General features: G+C 35.8%; 1 protein-coding gene across 3 annotated transcripts in view; it reads right to left on the bottom strand.

Moving 5' to 3' along the window:
* Positions 1–19,162, bottom strand: part of LOC150096729 (uncharacterized) — a 357,894-nt gene that overhangs the window by 238,738 nt on the left and 99,994 nt on the right. For 2 of the 3 annotated variants that reach the window (XM_090408397.1, XM_090408395.1), the window contains exon 1: positions 17,022–17,168. The exons of the other annotated variant lie outside the window; for it this stretch is intronic. The gene's annotated coding sequence lies outside the window, so the exon portion shown is untranslated. Of the gene's footprint in view, positions 1–17,021; positions 17,169–19,162 lie in introns of those variants that run through there. 3 annotated transcript variants of the gene reach the window in all.

The following is a 19,162-nucleotide window of genomic DNA, read 5'->3' on the forward strand; positions in this document are numbered from 1 at the left end:
TGATATTGTGGGATAAAAATGGGAATAGAGTGACTGATGCAGAGGACATAGTGGAATTGTTCAATGAACACTTTATTGGAGTATTTCATCCTAGAGGAGTCAGTTTTAATGCTAGAGGGATAGGACTGGTTCGAGGTCTGGAGGTACAGGAGGAGAGTGTGTTTCAGATACTGAGTACTCTGGATGTCAGTAAAGCTGTGGGACTGGATGGTATTTCAAGAGTTTTGAGAGAACGTGCTAGGGAACTGACAGTGCCTTTTCAATGAAAGTCTGGCTTTGGCAAAGGTGCCCAGGGAATGGAAGGAAGGTAAGATAGTGCCATTGCATAAGGGTGGTAACAGACTGGAAGTGTCTAATTATAGGCCAGTCTGTGTGTCATCAGGAGTTGTTAAGATCTTGGAGAAAGTAGTGAGGGACCGTATACAGCATTGGGCAGATGAGGGTAATGTTATCTGTGAGAATCAACATGGATTTGTGAAAGGACGCTCTTGTTTTAGCAATATGCTAGCCTTTTATAATAAAGTTACAAGAACATTAGATGAGGGAAAGGCATATACTGCAATTTTCTTAGACTTGGCGAAGGCATTTGACAGGGTGCCACATAAGCTGATATTTAAGTTGCAGCACATGGGTCTGGATGTCAGATTGGTCAACTGGATTCAGGATTGGCTGTCTGATAGGTATCAGAGAGTTGTGTATGGTGGAGCAGTTTCCAGGAGGCAGAGGGTTACAAGTGGGGTCCCACAGGGCTCGGTACTAGGACCTATATTGTTTAACCTTTATATCAATGACATAGCCAGTGGATTGCAGGGGGATATTCAGTTGTTTGCGGATGATGCGAAGCTGGGAAGGATTATTAGTAATAGTGCAGATGTGGTAGCCCTGCAAGAGGATTTAAATAAGCTAGATAGATGGGCAAATGAATGGGGGTATCAGTTTAATGCAGCAAAATGTAAGGTCTTGAGGTTTGGGAAACATCGATGGGATGCTGCATACTCTATGGGAGGAGTTATACTGGAGGAAGTAGGGGAGACAAGAGATCTGGGGTTGATGATTGATAGAAACCTGAAGTTTAGGGAACATATTGCAAAGGTGGTGAAGGTAACACAGAGGATTGCTGCTATTATGAGAAGGACACTGACCTGCAGAGATAAGAGGGTTATCATTCCGTTGTATAAGTCTCTGATCAGACCACACTTGGACTACTGTTCTCAGATTTGGTCCCCAGGATTTGAAGGGGATAAATTAACTGTGGAAAGGATACAAAGACGGATGACAAAGATGGTTTCAGGACTGTACAAGGATAGTTATGAGGATCGGCTGAGAGAATGTGGACTGCAGAGTTTGGTGGATAGAAGAAGGAGAGGTGATATGATTGAGACTTTTAAACTGTTGAGAGGTGGTTACAGGGTTGACACTGGGGAGTTCTTTCGCTTGGTTGAACAGCGGGAAGGAGCGATGACAAGAGGCCATCCCTGGAAGTTACGAAAGGAAACCGTGAGCAAGAGGGTAAGGAGTGGTTTCTTTGTGTGGAGGGTGGTTGAGCCGTGGAATGCATTGCCTGATGGATTGGTGGGAGCGAGAACGGTCAGTGAGTTTAAAGAGTGGTATGATAGACTTTGTGTTTCTCAGGGGGGGGGGGACCTCCCTTTGATGAGTCTTGACAGACTTTATGTCTTAGGAAGGACCTCCCTTGATGAGTCTTTTGACTCCTTGGAGGCCTGAATAATAATAATAATAATAATTATGGACATGTGTCAAAATGTCAGTTTTGTCTAATAATTTTGTATTTTTGCAATAACTTAACCATGAGCCTTTGTTAAAATAATGTGGCATATGACATCATTATGTATCACTGTTAACTAATGTCCATATATGGCAATTTCAAAAGGCTTGTGCAGTATGATGTTATCATGGTCGAATGTGAATACATGACCATATATGGAAGTTTCGAGAGGCAAGCGTACAACAGAAGCCCAGACCTTTATAAGGCAAAATGACAAGAAGGACTTTATCTGAGAGTTTTCGCCTTCTCTTACCCATGTCTGCCACCACATGAAGTCTGCTGTCGGTAATCAAAAGAGAAGCATCATAGGTTTCTGGGTCCACTGCTATGTGAGGTCCGATATCAGGAATCTAAAGGAATGAACTGCACTTTGCTGCCATGTTAAGGATTAAGGATCCTATAGGGCATGGAATAATTGACAACTCTGACAAAGAAGAAATTTCACGGGAATTCAAGAACGAGCCAGCAGAAGGAAAGAAAGACAAGAAGGAGCACTTACATGTGAACAAAAGATTTGTGTAAAAGGCAGTGCTGAATGAGAATTGTAAGTAGTTATATATATATATATATGATAATTCTAAACAAGAATGTACATCGAGTACGTCTGTTTATAGGTACAATAGAATAATGTAAATTGAAACTGAATTAAGCTTACTCAAGATATGCTTTATTGTCAGTTTGTGCATATATGACTGGCAGGGTATTCTATATTGTGAATTAGCTTTAATAGAAGAAAATTAGAAGAAAAGTTTGAATTAGTAAAAGTTGAAAATAACTAAGAATTATAATGCAATTGTATATTTATGTATATGTGAATCAAACTAAATATTCCTTTTGGACTTAATTAAATGGTTTGCAAACAACAACACATTGGACTGATTCTGTCAATACGCTATCCTGAAAATTTCAAACCTGCATAAGATAAAGTTAAAGTGGTCATTAATCAAGCCACAACTAATTAAAGATAAAGATTAACATGAGCGGGAAATACTAACAATATCTGCTTTGTCTTATAATCTCACATTCAATACATAGTCTAACTGGCACAGTTGTAAAACAAAATAAATTTGTTAGACTATAGACCATGAGATCCAGTAGAAATAAATAAGTGGCGGCAGTTGATAGTTAAGATAGTCGACCATTTATATGAAATTAAGTAAAAAACAACAAAGATGAAGCAGGGTTGAGAAATATGTAATAGAAATACAATATTTATAACAATGTTCATTGCATTATGGGATACTAAGGCAATTGATGTGAAGTCATTAGCCTCTATATACAAGTAGACGATTGCGAAGTTACTTCACATGCAAACTTTGTTTGCTTACACTGGGATAAAGGATGAAACCAAGAATACAATTTCTTGGCATCTTTAATTTATAAGATAACTAAGTGAAAAAACTTTTAACATCTATCTCTAATCCAGATTATTTTAGTAATAATGCGACACCATTTCACTACTTGTATATGGGAAATATATGATTTCTGCATTACTTCAACCTTGGTATCTCTTCTGGGTCTTGGCTCCCACTGATGGTTCTCTGATGATGTTAGAATTCTGCTGAAGTGGTCATGTGGCTGCTCTTCCCTGGGTTATGAGCGGCTCTGCTCAGTGGTGGGGTGTGCCTGTCATTGGGCAGAGCTACCACTGAGGGTTCTGTGTGGCAGAGTGGGCTTGTCATTGAGGGGAACCACTGCTCAGTTATATGATCCTTTGGGTCACTCATTGTTGGGTGATCTGTGGGATTGTCTGAATTTTTGGAGACCCCCCCATTCACCTTTACAAAGGTTGAAGCTGGCCCTTCCCACAATGGATAGCATTATACATATCCATTGCATTATGGGATACTAAGGCAATTGATGTGAAGTCATTAGCCTTTATATACAAGTAACTCCATTGTTAAGTTACTACATATGCAATAATTTGTTTGCTTACGCTTGGATAAAGGATGAAACCACGAATGTAACCACTTAAAAGTGCAGAAGTTGAAAAATGGTTAACGACTTGGTGCAATTGTTTTTCATGACACTCATGTTTCACAAATGACAAAAAAGTCATCTATATAAAAGTATCACTTATAGCTAAAAAAAAAAGTTGTTCTGTTTATGTTAACTTTGCCCATAAAACAGTGCAATACTTAATATGGAACCTTGTAGGGCTGAGTGAGAGAGAGAGAGAGAAAGAGAGGGCTAATCCCATTCAGACTTAACTGCTAGGAAGTTTTTGATGAAGAGAAAGATGTTCTCTCTAAGAGCATATTGAAGGACTTGCATAACTTTGATGTTTCAAGCTCTGTCATATGCTTTCCATGTCAAAACTGATACTAAGTGCTTGTGCTTCCAGTCTATCATAGAATATTTTCAGATGCCAGACTGTGTCATGGAATAAGGTTATTGCTCTCGAAACCATAAAAGATGAGAGTTAACCATTTTTTTCTAAGACTTTGTAGAAACAGCTAGTAAGAAGAATTGGGCAGTAATTTGCTGGTATTTGTAGATCTTTACCTGGCTTCAGAAAGACAATAACTGTCCCTGGCCAGAATTCTGAAAATCCATTCTCAAAAAAAGTATCTTGAATAAGTATAGCAGTTAATCCCCACACAATGATGACAGCACTTAACCATCCAATAATGGATATCATCCTTACAGCAATTGGTTAACATTAAAGCAAAGCAGCTTTCAGTTTCAGAACAACATTTGGTGGTTTTCTGCTTTACTTTATACGGCCAGTAATTCTGGGGGGGGGGGGGGTAAGACAATGTTACCAATATTTCACAGAATTCTTCCCAAACACATCCATTTTGTTCCAGGATCAAAAATAAGCAAGACAAATGTATCCCAGTGTTTGTTGATCTGATTAAAAAAAAGTGAAGTGGATCCACGAGTCCTGGCTTTGATGGCAAATATATCATACTCAAGCATGAGCATACTTGAAAGCAATGAAGTTTTATGTAGTGGGTTTCTGCAGAGATATATCAAACTTTGTTGTGGGCTTTCTTTTTCTTTCTTTACTACTGTAGAGTATGAATTCCATAGTTTATGATAAATGATCACTTCATAGATATTATCTTTTACTTTCCATTTAAACAGTGAGAAGAGGGATGGTGAACAAATTATTAGTAATAGCAGTGAATGTTCATTCCAATAAATATGTGGAAGGTTAATTTCAGTGTTTAGGATGGATAGCTTACTGTTGCCAAGAATGCACTTCACAATTCTTCCTATGATGTATGTGCACTACCCCACCCTCAGGGTACTGTGGCCATTTAAGTCTCCATTGTAGCAGTCAATGTTTTTGTTGCAAGAAGCTTATCTGATCCATTCCTTAATTCAAAATAGAATCTCAAACTATTTGCAAATCAAGAACCTGGATTGCATCTTTCAAACAATCTTGGTGAAGACTGCCTTAAGGATACATAATATGAGGCTAGTGGCATGGCTGACAAGACATCAGAAGGTAGTGCATAGTGGAGTGAATCAAGGCAAATGAGGGCGACTACTAGCATGCTCCAGGACTCTGTACTAGGGCAACTACTCTTTAATTTGTATATTAATGAACAGCAGAAGATTTTGGGGGGGGGGGCATATTCGGTTGTTTACTGATGGTACAAAACTGGGGAGGGCAATAGTTGACAAAGATGATGTAGATATTCTACAGGATGAATTAAATAAATCTGCTCTATGGGCAAAGAACAATGTTGTCAATTTAATGTTGCAAAAAGTAATATAATGCACATGGTATGAAGCACTTGCATACTTTGTATTGCATTGATGATACTAGATTACAGAAAACTGATGAAGTTAGGAATCTGGAGATGGAGTACAGAGATTTGAAGTTCAGAATGCATATTGCAAAAAATGAAAATAGATCAAAAGATTACTTGGATGTTGAAGAACACACTGACAAATAAAGATAGAGACAGGTTATTTTCCTCTTTATAAGACAATAATTCAGCCATATCTTGACTGTTGTGCACACATTTGGTTACCTAAGTTCCTTGGAGATCAGGAGGTGGTAGAGAAAATTCAGAGATGAGTGACCAAGCTGGTGACAGATCTGTGAAATACTCAGTATGAGGATAGATTCAAGGCATGTGGAAAGCAGAGTTTAGTTGACAGGAAAAGAGACATGATAGAAACTTATATTACTATTATTATACTGGCACCTCAATGGAGTCTGAAGACTCATTGCTAGAGATCCAAACTCCCCACACAAATATATCATACCTTTCCTTGAATCCACTACAGAAAAAGCATTCACAACTGACTGTCGCAACCCATCCCATTCATTCATAACTCTCCAAACGAAAAATCTAGTCCTTACAATCATACTAAACAACACTTTTACTTAACTTAGGAATGACCTTGTGTTCTGCTCACTCTAACCAAGTATTGAAACATTTCCCCCTGCATCAATCCTATAAAACCCATTAAGTAACTTAAATGTTTATCATATCCCCTATTTTTTTACCTATCAACCAAGTTCTACAATCCACACACCCTCAATCTATCCCCATAGGACACATTCCACAGGCCACTCACCATCTTGGTTGCTCACCTCTGAATCCTCTCCACCACTTCTTCATCCCCAGGAGACTGGACCTGAGCACAGTAATCCAGATGTGGATGTATCAAAGCCTTATGAAGAGGAATAACAGCTTCATTATCTCTACTTGTATGTACTTCATAGTCAAGTAATCTTATGAGTTACCTTAGCATATTGCTCCCTAAGCTTCAAATCTATCCCCCCCCCACAAAAAAAAACCCCTAGCTTCATCCATTTCCTGGTGTATACAGTTCCATTAATGTAGTATACACAGCTTGTAATCTATTTATCCCAAAATGCATAACCTCACAGTTCTCAACATTAAACTGACATCCACTACATTTTGTCTGCACTGACAGCCTATTTAAATCATTCTGCAAGCTCTCAATATCACCTTAATTATTACTTGATTAACCATTACCTGAGCACAGCAATCTAGATGTGGATTATTGTGTTCAGATAGTCATCAGCAAACAACTGACTATTTCTTTTCATATTATTTCCTAAATCATTTATGCACAAATTAAACAGCAGTGTTCTTAACATGGAACCTTGTGTCACATTACTAGTCACCTGCTTTCATCTGGATTCTGCTCCTCCATTTTGATATCCATCCAATAGCCACTCTCTTATGCACATAACTAGTATCATATGATACCATCCCCATTTATTGTAATTTGCATAACAGAGTTCGATGTGGTATTCTGTAAAATGCATCTTGCAGAATCATCATGTAACTCTTTCCTTTATCCAACTCAGCTGTCATCGTATTTTTAAAAATGAGTAAATTACTAAGGCATGAAATAGTCTGTTTGTCATACCCATTTGTGTGGGAAGGAATTAGTAAGGAACTGGAGTTCTTTGGTTAACTTTTCCTCATCACTAACAATGATAAGCCTAATTTCTGACATTTATAGTGTGATTTGGTTTCCAAATCACAGCATCATTATGGATGATCTGGTCAGTTTTATACCCAGGTAAGGAAGTAAACCCTCTGTCATGCTTTGTAGTAAAATTTATGTTGATTTTTGAGGAGGTATAAGAAATCTTAAAGAGTTTGCTGATCATGACTCCTTGGTAAGAAATAATCAATAATTATTTTACATAATGGACATTCTTTTTAAATATTTCCATGGAATAATTCTGTCAAAGTGGAGACCGAGACCTTCTTAGTCTAGTTATGTTTTTATATAGGATCTTCACAGCAGAAGTATTTTTATTCTTCTTCTTATTATCACACCTCCATGGAGTCAAGAGACTCATTGGGAGAGGTCCCTCTTTCACATGCACAGCTCATCGCTGTCACTGACATTTCTTTTTTTTTTTCATTTATTTATTCTGTAGCAGCTTTATAAGGCTTATCTTCCCCCATATGCTTTATGGGAAAAAAAATAAATAAAAACAAGCTGTCTATATCAAAGCTTGCCATGCCTTGTTCTTCAAGATGGATCTTGCTAACAAGATACAAATGTTCCAAGTTTCTTATTTGGAATGATAATATTTATGTCTTGTTAGACTCGCTGAATATTCAGATGGATTACAAGTCAGGAATTGATTTTTTTCAACAAGGAATAAAAGGATGAAGAAATCTGAAAATTAATCTTGTATTTATAGTGAATTCACATGTGGTTCTAATAACACACACACACACACACACATTATTAGTATGATGATGTAATTCTGATGTGGGATGACTATTTAAATACAGAGTACATGTCTGCATGAGATAGCTGTTTGATCATGCTATCATAACTCATGAAAAAAGAATAACTGTAAATTAAAAGTTGCCAAGAAATTATATTTTTGATTAAACTCTTTACCCAAGATATCTTCATGACTATGCAGCTTGTATACAAAAGTAGTTAACTCCATGTCAATTGTCTCGGTATCCCATATGCAAGGCACACTTTCTTTCAGACATGTATATTGCTATGCATTAAGGGAAGGGTCACTACCTAGACTGGTTCTGATCTTTATTGAGGTCTTCAGTGGGAGTCAGACTGAGAAATACACCAAGATCAAATTAATGAAGAAGTTCTTTATTTCTCATATGCAAGTAGTAAAAATGTGTAATACCTTGTTATTAAAATACTCTGAGTCAAAGACAGTTATAGAATTTTTTTTTTTTTCCACTTAGCCACCATCTTATGGCAACCCTCCTATCCTTTGAGTGTATTGTAGCATTTTCTTTATCCTACTAATCCATGAATGATCTAGCAAAAAGACTATGCTTCTGAAATATCCCGACCCTTACTATCATAAGGAAAATCATAACTATTAATCAAACTGAATTATCAGTTTTGATGAAACCAAGTTACTTGGCAGCAAGTCTATTCAGCTGAACATGTTAAGAGAAAGATGATAGATGTGAGTGTGTATATATGGGGGTATATAAAGACGATCCTTATAAACTCATGAAGCTAAACAAGTTCATCCAGAGAAGGTTTTAAACATTAATGCCTTATGTAGGATTCAAAAACCACATCCTTCGCAGTAAAGAAACAGTAGTTTTTACCAACTGAGCTATTGAAAGACTATATATAATGTGCATATGTGTGAAAAATTTATGAACACAAATGAAATTTGCCAATTAGTTCTATAACTGAAAGGCATGTCCTTTCAGTTATAGAACAAGGACGTTCTTTCTTAAAAGGTTGTCATCAAAGTGACTGTAGTGTGTCAGCAGCATGCTGGTTAGGGGAAAAAAAAATGAAAAAAGTATACTAGCCCAACAAGTTGTAGTTCTTGGTGCATAATGCTAATGGTTCCATATGTTGAGATGTATGGCAAAACAGTATGAGCCTATAGATCATTCATTCATAATTTTCGCCATCCTGCAAATGGACATGGTTTGTGTGTGTGGGGTGGTCTAGAAAGTTCTGATAACACCTAGAACGAAAACGATATTAAAGCAACTGATGTAACTACAACTACAAGAATATAAGAACATAAGTTACCTTTATAACTCTGCTACTAGTACATTCTTTCTTATGGTTATATCAGTTACTTTAATATCATTTTGTTCTAGGTATTTAACAAAACTTTCCATATCCCCCCCCCCTCATATTCTTTATGTGGCTCCCACAGATAAAAGGTTGTACAATTATAGCACATTATTTCTGTAGTGCAGAAATAATGTGCTATAATTGTACCACTCATCATATAATAATATATGATGAGTGGTAACGTCACGGGCCGCACACTTTTAGACAGAACTTAAATAAAAATAAATTCTGCATTTTTTCAAGGCAATAGTTATATATATTGAATTACTATATTTGTTAAATCATTTTAATATTGGGAGAACAATATAAAATACTTGATTGATTTAAATATAAGTTGTTAAATTAAATTTAATTACATATTTCTGGGATTTTTTTTACATGTAATACAACTTAATGAGAACACTATGGGCGTTCATGTGTTGCAACAAGTTCATCAAAGTCGATTTTCAATGATGACGATATTCGTAATAAATCCTGAAGGTGGTCATCATTCAGTCAGCTTCTTTGTGACGATTGTTGACGAATTTTTTCTGTCATCAGAAATAATGAATATAACTAGTATATCAATCAGAAATCTGCAGTCAAAACTAATAGCTAAATTGATAATGCATATAATTTAATATAGTTTTTATCCTGCTGCAGGCCGCACAAAATCACATTACAGGCTGCATGTGGCCCTGCTGTTGGCTACCTATGCTGTAGTGGATTAAGGGTTTTTTTTTGTTATTTTTATATTATTGTTATTTATTTTTTGCATAATCCAGAATCCTACTCTAGAGTCCAGATTTGAAATGACTTTTCATAGGCCACTTCAGGCAATCCCAAACCAAGTAATAAAAGTTATCGTCTACCAAAAGGTTCATATGTACAGCAAAATTCAAATCCGCAGCCTGTTGGTTGGAGAACAAGTAAGCTACCCACTTGGTCAAATCAGGCTGACATATGGTATTGGGAGGGGGGGGGGGTGTTACTGATCAATTAGGACTGTTGTTGTGTAATAACTAAGATTTGAATAGCATAGCATCCTACTGACTGGCTGTAGCAGACCAAAAGTTCTCTACCACATTGCATCCATTATTACCAGATGCATCCTGGTTTGAGGAACCTGTCTTGAATGGAATTTTGAAATGAACCATGATTATAAATGTATTTACATCATGTAACTAACAGCTTAAAGAAACTATGATTAAGTATCACAGTATCAAAGGATTAAAAAAAAAGTGAGGCAGTTGAATCTGCTGTGCACAAAATGGTTCCAGCGGCATATTATATTATGCGGGATTATGTTACAAGAAACTGAAGAGACAAGGGATCTTGGTGTATTGGCGGATAAGAATTTAAATTTCAAAGGTTACATAGCAAAAGTTGCAAATACAACTCGGAAGTTGTATTGCTATGTTGAAGTGAACCTTGACATATAAAGATGAGGAGGTAATTTTGCCTCTTTATAAGGCTTTGATAAGACCACACCTGGATTACTGTGTGCAGATTTGGTCTCCCAGTTCCAAAGATTATATCAGGATTATGGGATTTAGATTACAAGGACAGATTGAGAGAATGTAGATTGAAGACTCTGGTTAACAGGAGAAAGAGGGATATGATAGAGGTCTATAAACTTTTGAATGGTTGTTATAGCATTTCAAATGATGAAATTTTTCATTATATGGAAGGCAGAGAGAGAACACAGGGCATCCATGGAAGTTAAGGTTGTTCTCAGTCAAGAAAGGAGTAAGAGTTAGGTTTTTCTCCCAGAGACAGTGAGTGAGTAGAATAATTTTCCCTTAGAGGTAGTGAGTGCACCTAGTGTAAATGAATTTAAGGGAAGGTATGAATAGCTGGGTTGGATAATTTGCAGCCTCTCTCAATGAGTCCTTGACTCCCTGGAAGTCTCAGATAATAATAATTAAGGAAGCTCTTTCCTCTCCTATGTTCACAATGTTGTTTCACATATTATTAAATATCTGTACTTTGATCTCATTTCTTTTTTCTGTCTTTCTCAAGATAGAAAACAGTCTTCAACTGCATAATCACTCACATGTCTGCAAAATAAAAACTGCTAGTGATTTTAGTGCCTCCTCAAGATAACAGGTATGCAGAGGTTAGACATTTGAGGCTAATGAGATAGAGATCAACAGGATGAAATATGTAAATGGTTGCTGCTATAATCCAGGGGAGTATAAGGGATAAGGTAGATGATATGCACTGGAAAATTAGAACGATGAGTGAAGGGTCGAGTAATTATTATAGGAGATTTTAACTATGGGGACATAGATTAGGACCAGGTTTCCCAAACTTTTTATTCCATGGTGTGGTTATTTTAATACTTCATCTTCGTCACCCTCTAAAATTTTTATGGCCAATAGGTAAAATAAAATGCCAGATCGCCAAACGATTCAGCTGGTGCCGTGGTTGCAGCCGCACAGCCTCAGCCTCACCATTAGTTGAGCTACTTTACTACAAACAAAGAGACTGTGAAATGGCGACGCGGACGGAGCACGTTTTTCGTCTCTATTAATTCAATTATTTATTCATTAGTCCCGATTAAAAGCTATTTACTTGTATTTTAGAGTTTTGTGAAAAAAAGAAAATCCCAAAACGAAACACCTAGGTTTAAGAGTTTTTTTTAGGCGACCTGGTGCCAGGTTGTGACCCATCATTAGGGAAAAGCTGGATTAGGAGAAGAAATGATCACAAGGAAGGAAGAGAATGGAATTTATACAGTTGTTAAGAGACAAAAAATGCATGTAATAGAAGAGATAAGAGGTTTGAGTGTATTAGATCTGGTCAGCACCAGAGAACATATCAATAACCAATTTAGTTACACTGTCTCCACTTGGGGGAAGAATCATGTGATCTTAACCTGGGAGATTGTAAAAAGTGCTGAATATTCTGTGAAGAGGAGGTATATGTGGAATTACAAGGTTGATAATAATGAAAAGCTGAGAAGTCAGCTTTCAGCAGTTCTATGGAATGAGAATTTGAAGGTGGAGAGAGATGTTGATGGTGCATAGGAGACTGTCAAAAGGTATTGCTTAAGAAAAGCAGTAATGGACTGTATTCCCCAGTCCATTATTGTGGAGGAAGTATAAAGAAAATGGTGATAAGCAGTACAAGGTACAGGCAAAGAGGGTGGCCGTATGGTAAAGAAGGCCAGAAGGAGTTCTTTGGCTATATGGCAAGTAAAAGGCGGAATAACTATAGAAGGATGACTTTAAAAAATGTTGATGGTAGGGAAGTTACAGAATGAAATCAAATAGTTGAGTTAGGCATTTTGAAAAAGTGTACCAGCATGTTGTGATATTGCAGTGCCGAATGTGTCATTGACTGATGAGAGTCCAGAAGTGCTTAGTATATTACAGAACCTTAATGCTAACACTGCCATAGGGTTAGATAGCATATCAGCCTATGTATTAAGAGAATGTGCAAGAGAATTAGCCTCCTCTAACCAAGCTGTTTAATTTAAACCTTAGTTCTGGTAAAGTTCCAACAATATGGAAAGAAGAGGAATTAATTCCACTGCATAAGTGAGGCTCCAAGACAGAAGTAGCAAATTATAGGCCAATAAGTATATCAGGAATAGTAGTTAAGGTATTTTCGGAGAAATTTATAAAAATTAGCATTCAGGATAGGGTGGACAGAAATATGATACTTAAGGTAGGTCTTGTATTAGTAATTTACTCATTATCTACAATAAAGTAACATTGGAGTTGGATAAAGGAAATCCTTACTTGGTGATACTGCTGGACTTTGCAAAGGCATATGACAGGATTCCACATGGAACTCTGTTGCATAAATTGGAGCAAATGGGAATGAATCTAAAGCTAGATTTGGATTGGGGGGGGGGGATGCTGATGGACAGATAGTGTTTTTTTATTGAGGAACTGAGTCCAGGATAAGGCAGGTGACCAGTGTATGCGAGGACTAGGTACTTGGTCATCTGTTGTTTAATTTGTACATTAATGATATTGGAAATAATCTGAAAGGAAACATTCACTTGTTTGCTGATGCTGCAAAATTGAGAAGAGCGATAATAAATTCAAATTATGTAGATATCTTGCAGGATGACTTAAATAGGCTGGCAGTATGGGCTAAGGTAAATGGCTGTCAGTTTAACGTGGCTGTATAATGTGATGAATACAGATCTGGTCACCTGGATTTCTTGGTGATGAAGAAATGGTGGAGAGGATCCAGAGGTGAGTTACAAAGATTGTTGAAGGTCTGTGGAATGTTTCCTATGAGAAAAGACTGAAGGTTGCAGGCTTTAAAAACTGGCTGATAAACATAAGAGAGGATATATGATAGAAGCATATAAATTATTAAAGGAGTTTAATAGGATTGATACTGATGACTTTTTTCTGGAGAGAGAGATCAAAGTCTTATCCCTGAAGATTGTGTTAAGAGTGTGGTTAACAAGGGTATCAGGAATAGATTTTTTGCTTGGAGGGTGATAAATGTGTGGAATATGTTACCAGAGGTGACTGTGAATGCTTCGTCTTAAGAAGCAGTATGATAGGTATTGTGTGAATGGTTAGTGTGTCAATAATGTAGGGTTTCCTGCAATGAGTCTTCTGACTCCATGGAGTGGCCGTAATAATAATATATCCATCTCTAGTACACATTTACAAGATATTGCACTAAAGCTTTTTTTATTCTGCAACTACTGGATTTACACAAACATCTAATGAATAATTAAAAGATTTTAATTATTACTCCAATTTTTGCATTTGATACTTCTGTCAAAAGCATCACCAAAGTGGTACAGACAATCCACGCAATTTCTTATATATTAAAAACTACTTCTGTTTTCTTCAAATTCTAAATAGCTTGATCATTTGGCTGAAGGTCTTATAAAATAAAATAAAAATAATTTAGCTTAATCTCACAATGCTAATGTGATGTACGCTGAACAGCATTAAGAAAAACTCAAAGTTACTAGTGAAGATGTAATACCTCTGTAGCACAATTAGATGAATGATGAATGCACCCTTCAATTGGGGGGGGGGGACCAACAAATTCCCGAGACGATAAGAAGAATACTTTTATGGGGTTTTATCCATTGAAAGCGAGTTCTCATTCCAAGATAGCATGGTTTTCCATGCATATAGACAAATCAGCCAGAGAATACATGCAATTAACAGACAAAAATAGTATCATTGGGCAGCAGATGGCAAAGTGTGTTGATGATGGATGGTGATGGAATATGTATATGATGACACAATATGTAGATGCTATGAGTCCTTGAAATTCTTCGAGGTGTAATATAATAATATATTTTTATGAAAAAATAATAAAAATTAATTTTTTAAAGTACTGTTTATTTATTATTTTCAAGTATGCATTTAGAATTTCTGTATTCCACACACACAGGTATTCAAACTATGCGAATCATTGTTGGCATTTTTTTGTCTGGTTGTTTATTAAAACATCATGGTAGTTTTTTTTATTTTTTACTTTGTATATGCTATTAGTAGTTTACAAGCTGGTAAATAAATTATTCCATCTTACATAGCTGACAAAAAAAATAAATAAATAACCAAAGATTCCCATAGTTTGAATGCCATCCTGTGCAAACAGGACTTAATTCGTGTGTAGAATGCAAAAATTAATAATTTCTATTTCTTTAGTAAAAATATATTTTATTTTTGTGCATGTTCTCACTTTTGGCAAGCTCTATGTCAACCAGGTTCAACATGGTAAGAAGCAGCGATGGTTAAGAATTTAGTTATTATTATTTGACACCTCCAGGAAGTTCAAAGACTCATCGCGGGAAAGTACCAACAGCATCGAACGATTGATCCATTCCAACTACTAACCACGCTCAAACTTGCTTAACTTTTTATCGACCAACCTTTGCTGCTTATCACAAACAGAAAAAATTAACACAATTTCATTAGTTCTAATGAAACTTAAGTGATTTTAACTTAAGACGCGTTAGGAGATTGAATTCATTGGAAAAGTCATCTGAAATAAACTTTAATCCATAACAGAAATAGAGATAAAACTGAAGTGAGAGTAGACTAAAACAGTCCATTTGTTAAGATATTTTTTTATAACAGAAATTACTTGTGTGTTCAAGTCATAAGAATACTTCCAAGAAAGTCTCTGGTTTAAATTTGTTTCTGTATATACTTTGAACTTACACTTTTATTGCAAAAGAAAGATAGCAAAGTAAAATTTAAATCTCTTATATTTGATTTTTGTTTTGTCATGATGAATGCTTCAAGATATCAACCACTTAGAAACAGCAAATCATTTGACTAAAGTGAATCGAAAAACTCATTTTCTGAATCGCATCATTACAAGCATCAAAATCAAAAGTAAAACTATTAAAAACATAATTTGTTCAATTTTCTTCAATATAGTGGTACAAAAGGGACAAACTTTCATCTATTAATTAAAAGCAAAAATGTTCAAAAATAACTGCCACTTCATTCTATTTAGGGTTAGCCTTAATTTCTATTTTAAAAAAATGCAGTGATCTTTATATAACTGCCCAAAAAAATTGCATCACAAGCACAGACCAGAGAACAGATACAATTAACAGGCAAAATTATGGTTCAGTGTGTAGTAAATGGTGGACAATGTAGCATGTGTGGCAGATTGTGAAGCATAGTCCAATGACCCAGCTTACCATAATGGGTCTTGGGACTTAACAGATATATCATGTAATAAAGCCATCTGTTTTGTATTTGACAGAAATGTGTAGTCCTCTAAGGATTAATTCCAATATTATTGAAAAAAAATATAAAAAAAAACATGTTCATTTATATCCCAAAAATTGCACAAGATGATTTTAATAACATCTTGCCATAATTGCTTCAGTAATATGGCACAGTGTGTGTTATAATGCTTGTGCAAAAATAACAGATGTGATGGCTTTCCTTACCTTTTCAAAAATAAAGAATAATATTCCTGACCAGTTCTTAAACAAAAATGGCTCAAAAATATACTGGATATGCCATTATTTCTATGAATATTTTCCTACTTATTTAAATTTATCTTGCATATCAGTAATTTGCAAGCCTTGAAATGCTCGCAAGATGTCTCTCTCTAATAGAGGAAACACTATTACTATTAAGTGCACAAATTCATCCGCACTTGCCGAATAAAATTAACGTTCGTAAACTTCACGAAAATAAAAACCAAGGAAATAGTTTTGTGACATGTACAGTATTACACTATCAATTTTAAACCACGATCACGTGAGATTATTTACCTTACTCGTTCTCATTGTGTCCATGATAAGTGCTTCGAAGCCTTTGTAGTTCAAGTATTATATTCATAACAGCACGATTGGTTTTATGTTATTAATTTTACTATTAAATTGGGAATTTACATTGAGGCTATTCAAAATTCATTACCTATGCAGAGTAATCTACCGAATTTTCGATAGTGCATTATTATAATAACTTGAAATTAAAGCCTTTAACCGGCAATTCTGTTGACACCTGATTTTGGTGCACAAGAAATTTGTCTCCAGCTAAGTATTACAATTTAACTGTGTGTAAGTAGACATACGTTAGCTGGGTAATAAATTAAAGCATTTCTGTAAACTGAATGAGGGATGCTGCTCGACATACAACTATACTGCTGGCCGTACAGTAGCAGACTACAATCAGAACATTCCGCTGCTATTATATATATATAAACAAAATGAGATATAACAGCTAACAGTTATACTTACGACTACGGGTGTCATCTACAACGAAACCTCATGCTGCAAATGGCATAATTTCTTCTGATCAACAGAAGAATATTGGTGTAAAACAGTTTCTAAAATTCCGACAGTAACCTTACACCAAATCACTCGCCATTTCTGAGAAACGCAATGTTAAAACATCTATGCCGTCACCGTACTCTCGCTCCCAAAGCAGCTTCAAAGTGACCCCGCTTTAGTGATCTCTCCTCACGTGTGTATTCGGGTCTCTCTCAGACAAACGGTGGCACTTTCTAAGCAGCACTTGTTATAAAAAGCAATCTCCCATTTTAAAGCATGTATTGAAAACGGACAATTAGATAGTTTAAAGTTAAGAAAACACTTCCTTTTCTAGCTGAGATAAAACTGCACTTCAGGAATTTAAAATGTATCACAAAAGTTCAACGTAACAACTAAATCTGCAATCCTCGCCTTTATTTCTGCTTTAGTTTAAATTGTTACAGCAAAGTCTATTTTACCTAAATTATTTTATAAAACGTGCGCGCGCACACACACACGTCTTAAGAAGCAATTTAAATGCAAATATTGCTGTAGGTCTGGATGGATATCAGTTCGGATATGACGTGAATTGTAAAGGAATAGTCAATGCTTCTTTTTTGGCTGTTTAACTTAAGACCTTATCTGAGCTCTGATAAGGCCTCCAGGGAAGATAAAATACTTCCTTTGCATAAAGGAGACTCTAAGACCGTTGTAAAAAATTACAGACCAATCACCATCTCGAACGTGGTGGTAAAAGTATTAAAAAATTTCATTGCTCAAGCCAGAATTCAGGAATGGGTGAATAAGAATATGATACTCAGTTTATTAACTGAGTATCATATTATCAGCGAACAACTGAATATAGGGAGATATTTAGTTGTTTGCTGATAATGCAAAGTTGGGTAGCTTAATTAATTAAGCTAATGTAGAGAATTTACAGGCTGATTTAAATAAGATTACAGTAAGAGTTCGATGTGGAAACATGTAAAGTTATATATTTTGGGATTAAAAGATTACAGGCTCTGTACCACAATGATGGAAATGTATTCCAGGAGATTAATGAGACTTGGGGTGTTGGTGGATAGAGCAGCGGCCGTCCGTACATAAGCACTGCGACACTGCAGTACCCCCAAGGAAAAAATGAAAAAATTAAATTTTGTGTTTATAAATAATAATAATGCTTACAACATTATATAAATGCAGTACAACCTGTTAAAGGTTACAGCTTATGTTTCGACAGTGATTGAATAGTTAATAATTGGAATTGTTCGATTAACGCTTTAGATTACGAAACAGATACACTGCGATCTAACGCAGTGTCAGAATTATCACGTTCAGCCAATCGCAGTCAGACCAGTTTGTGCTTCTCATTGCACGTAACTAGTGAGTGTATGCTTGCCCGCGTTATTCTTTATTGGTGCATGTTGGTGGTGAGGGTGAACTATTTTTTGCAAATCTTATTTTATTCTGTTAAAATAACATATAATTATTTATTTATTATAGATACAGGGCTGAATTATGACAAGTGTCACTGTTGAAAATATGAAAAGAATTATATTTTTTCAATTATCTTTACACGAAACAAATGCACTGCGATGATCTAACGCAGTGCGAGAATGATCGCACCAATTGCAGCTAGACTCGCCGATATTCGTTTACGCTTGACACTGCTCATTTGGGCAGTGTATCGATGCGCATTATTCTGTGAGATATGAAACTTTTATTATTGGTCTGTAAGTGGTGAGGGTGAAATATTTTTAATAAAGCAATTTTTTAACATCTAAATTTATTTATTAATAAACTGGTTACTAATTAGGAAAAATAGATTTTTTTTTTTAAATTTTATTTTATATATGCAGCACCCCCACTTAAAATTTTCACCGGCCGTAACTGGGATAGAGAGTCGAAGATCAGAGGGCATACTACTAAGGTGTCCAAGATAGCATATAGGATTGAATACTAAAGCCATTGGTTATTGAAGAACACACTAACATACAGAGATAAAGAAGTTATTGTTCCTCTTTATAAGGTGTTGATACGTCCGCATTTGGATTGCTGCACTCAGGTCTAGTACCTGGATTCCTTGGAGATGAGGAAGTGGTAGAAAAGATTCAGAAACGAGTGACCAA

The sequence above is a fragment of the Typopeltis vanoorti genome, chromosome 18 (genome assembly GCF_054136105.1).
Source record: "Typopeltis vanoorti isolate ZY-2024b chromosome 18, IOZ_Tvanoo_1.0, whole genome shotgun sequence".
NCBI classification, from domain to species: Eukaryota; Metazoa; Arthropoda; class Arachnida; order Uropygi; family Thelyphonidae; genus Typopeltis; species Typopeltis vanoorti.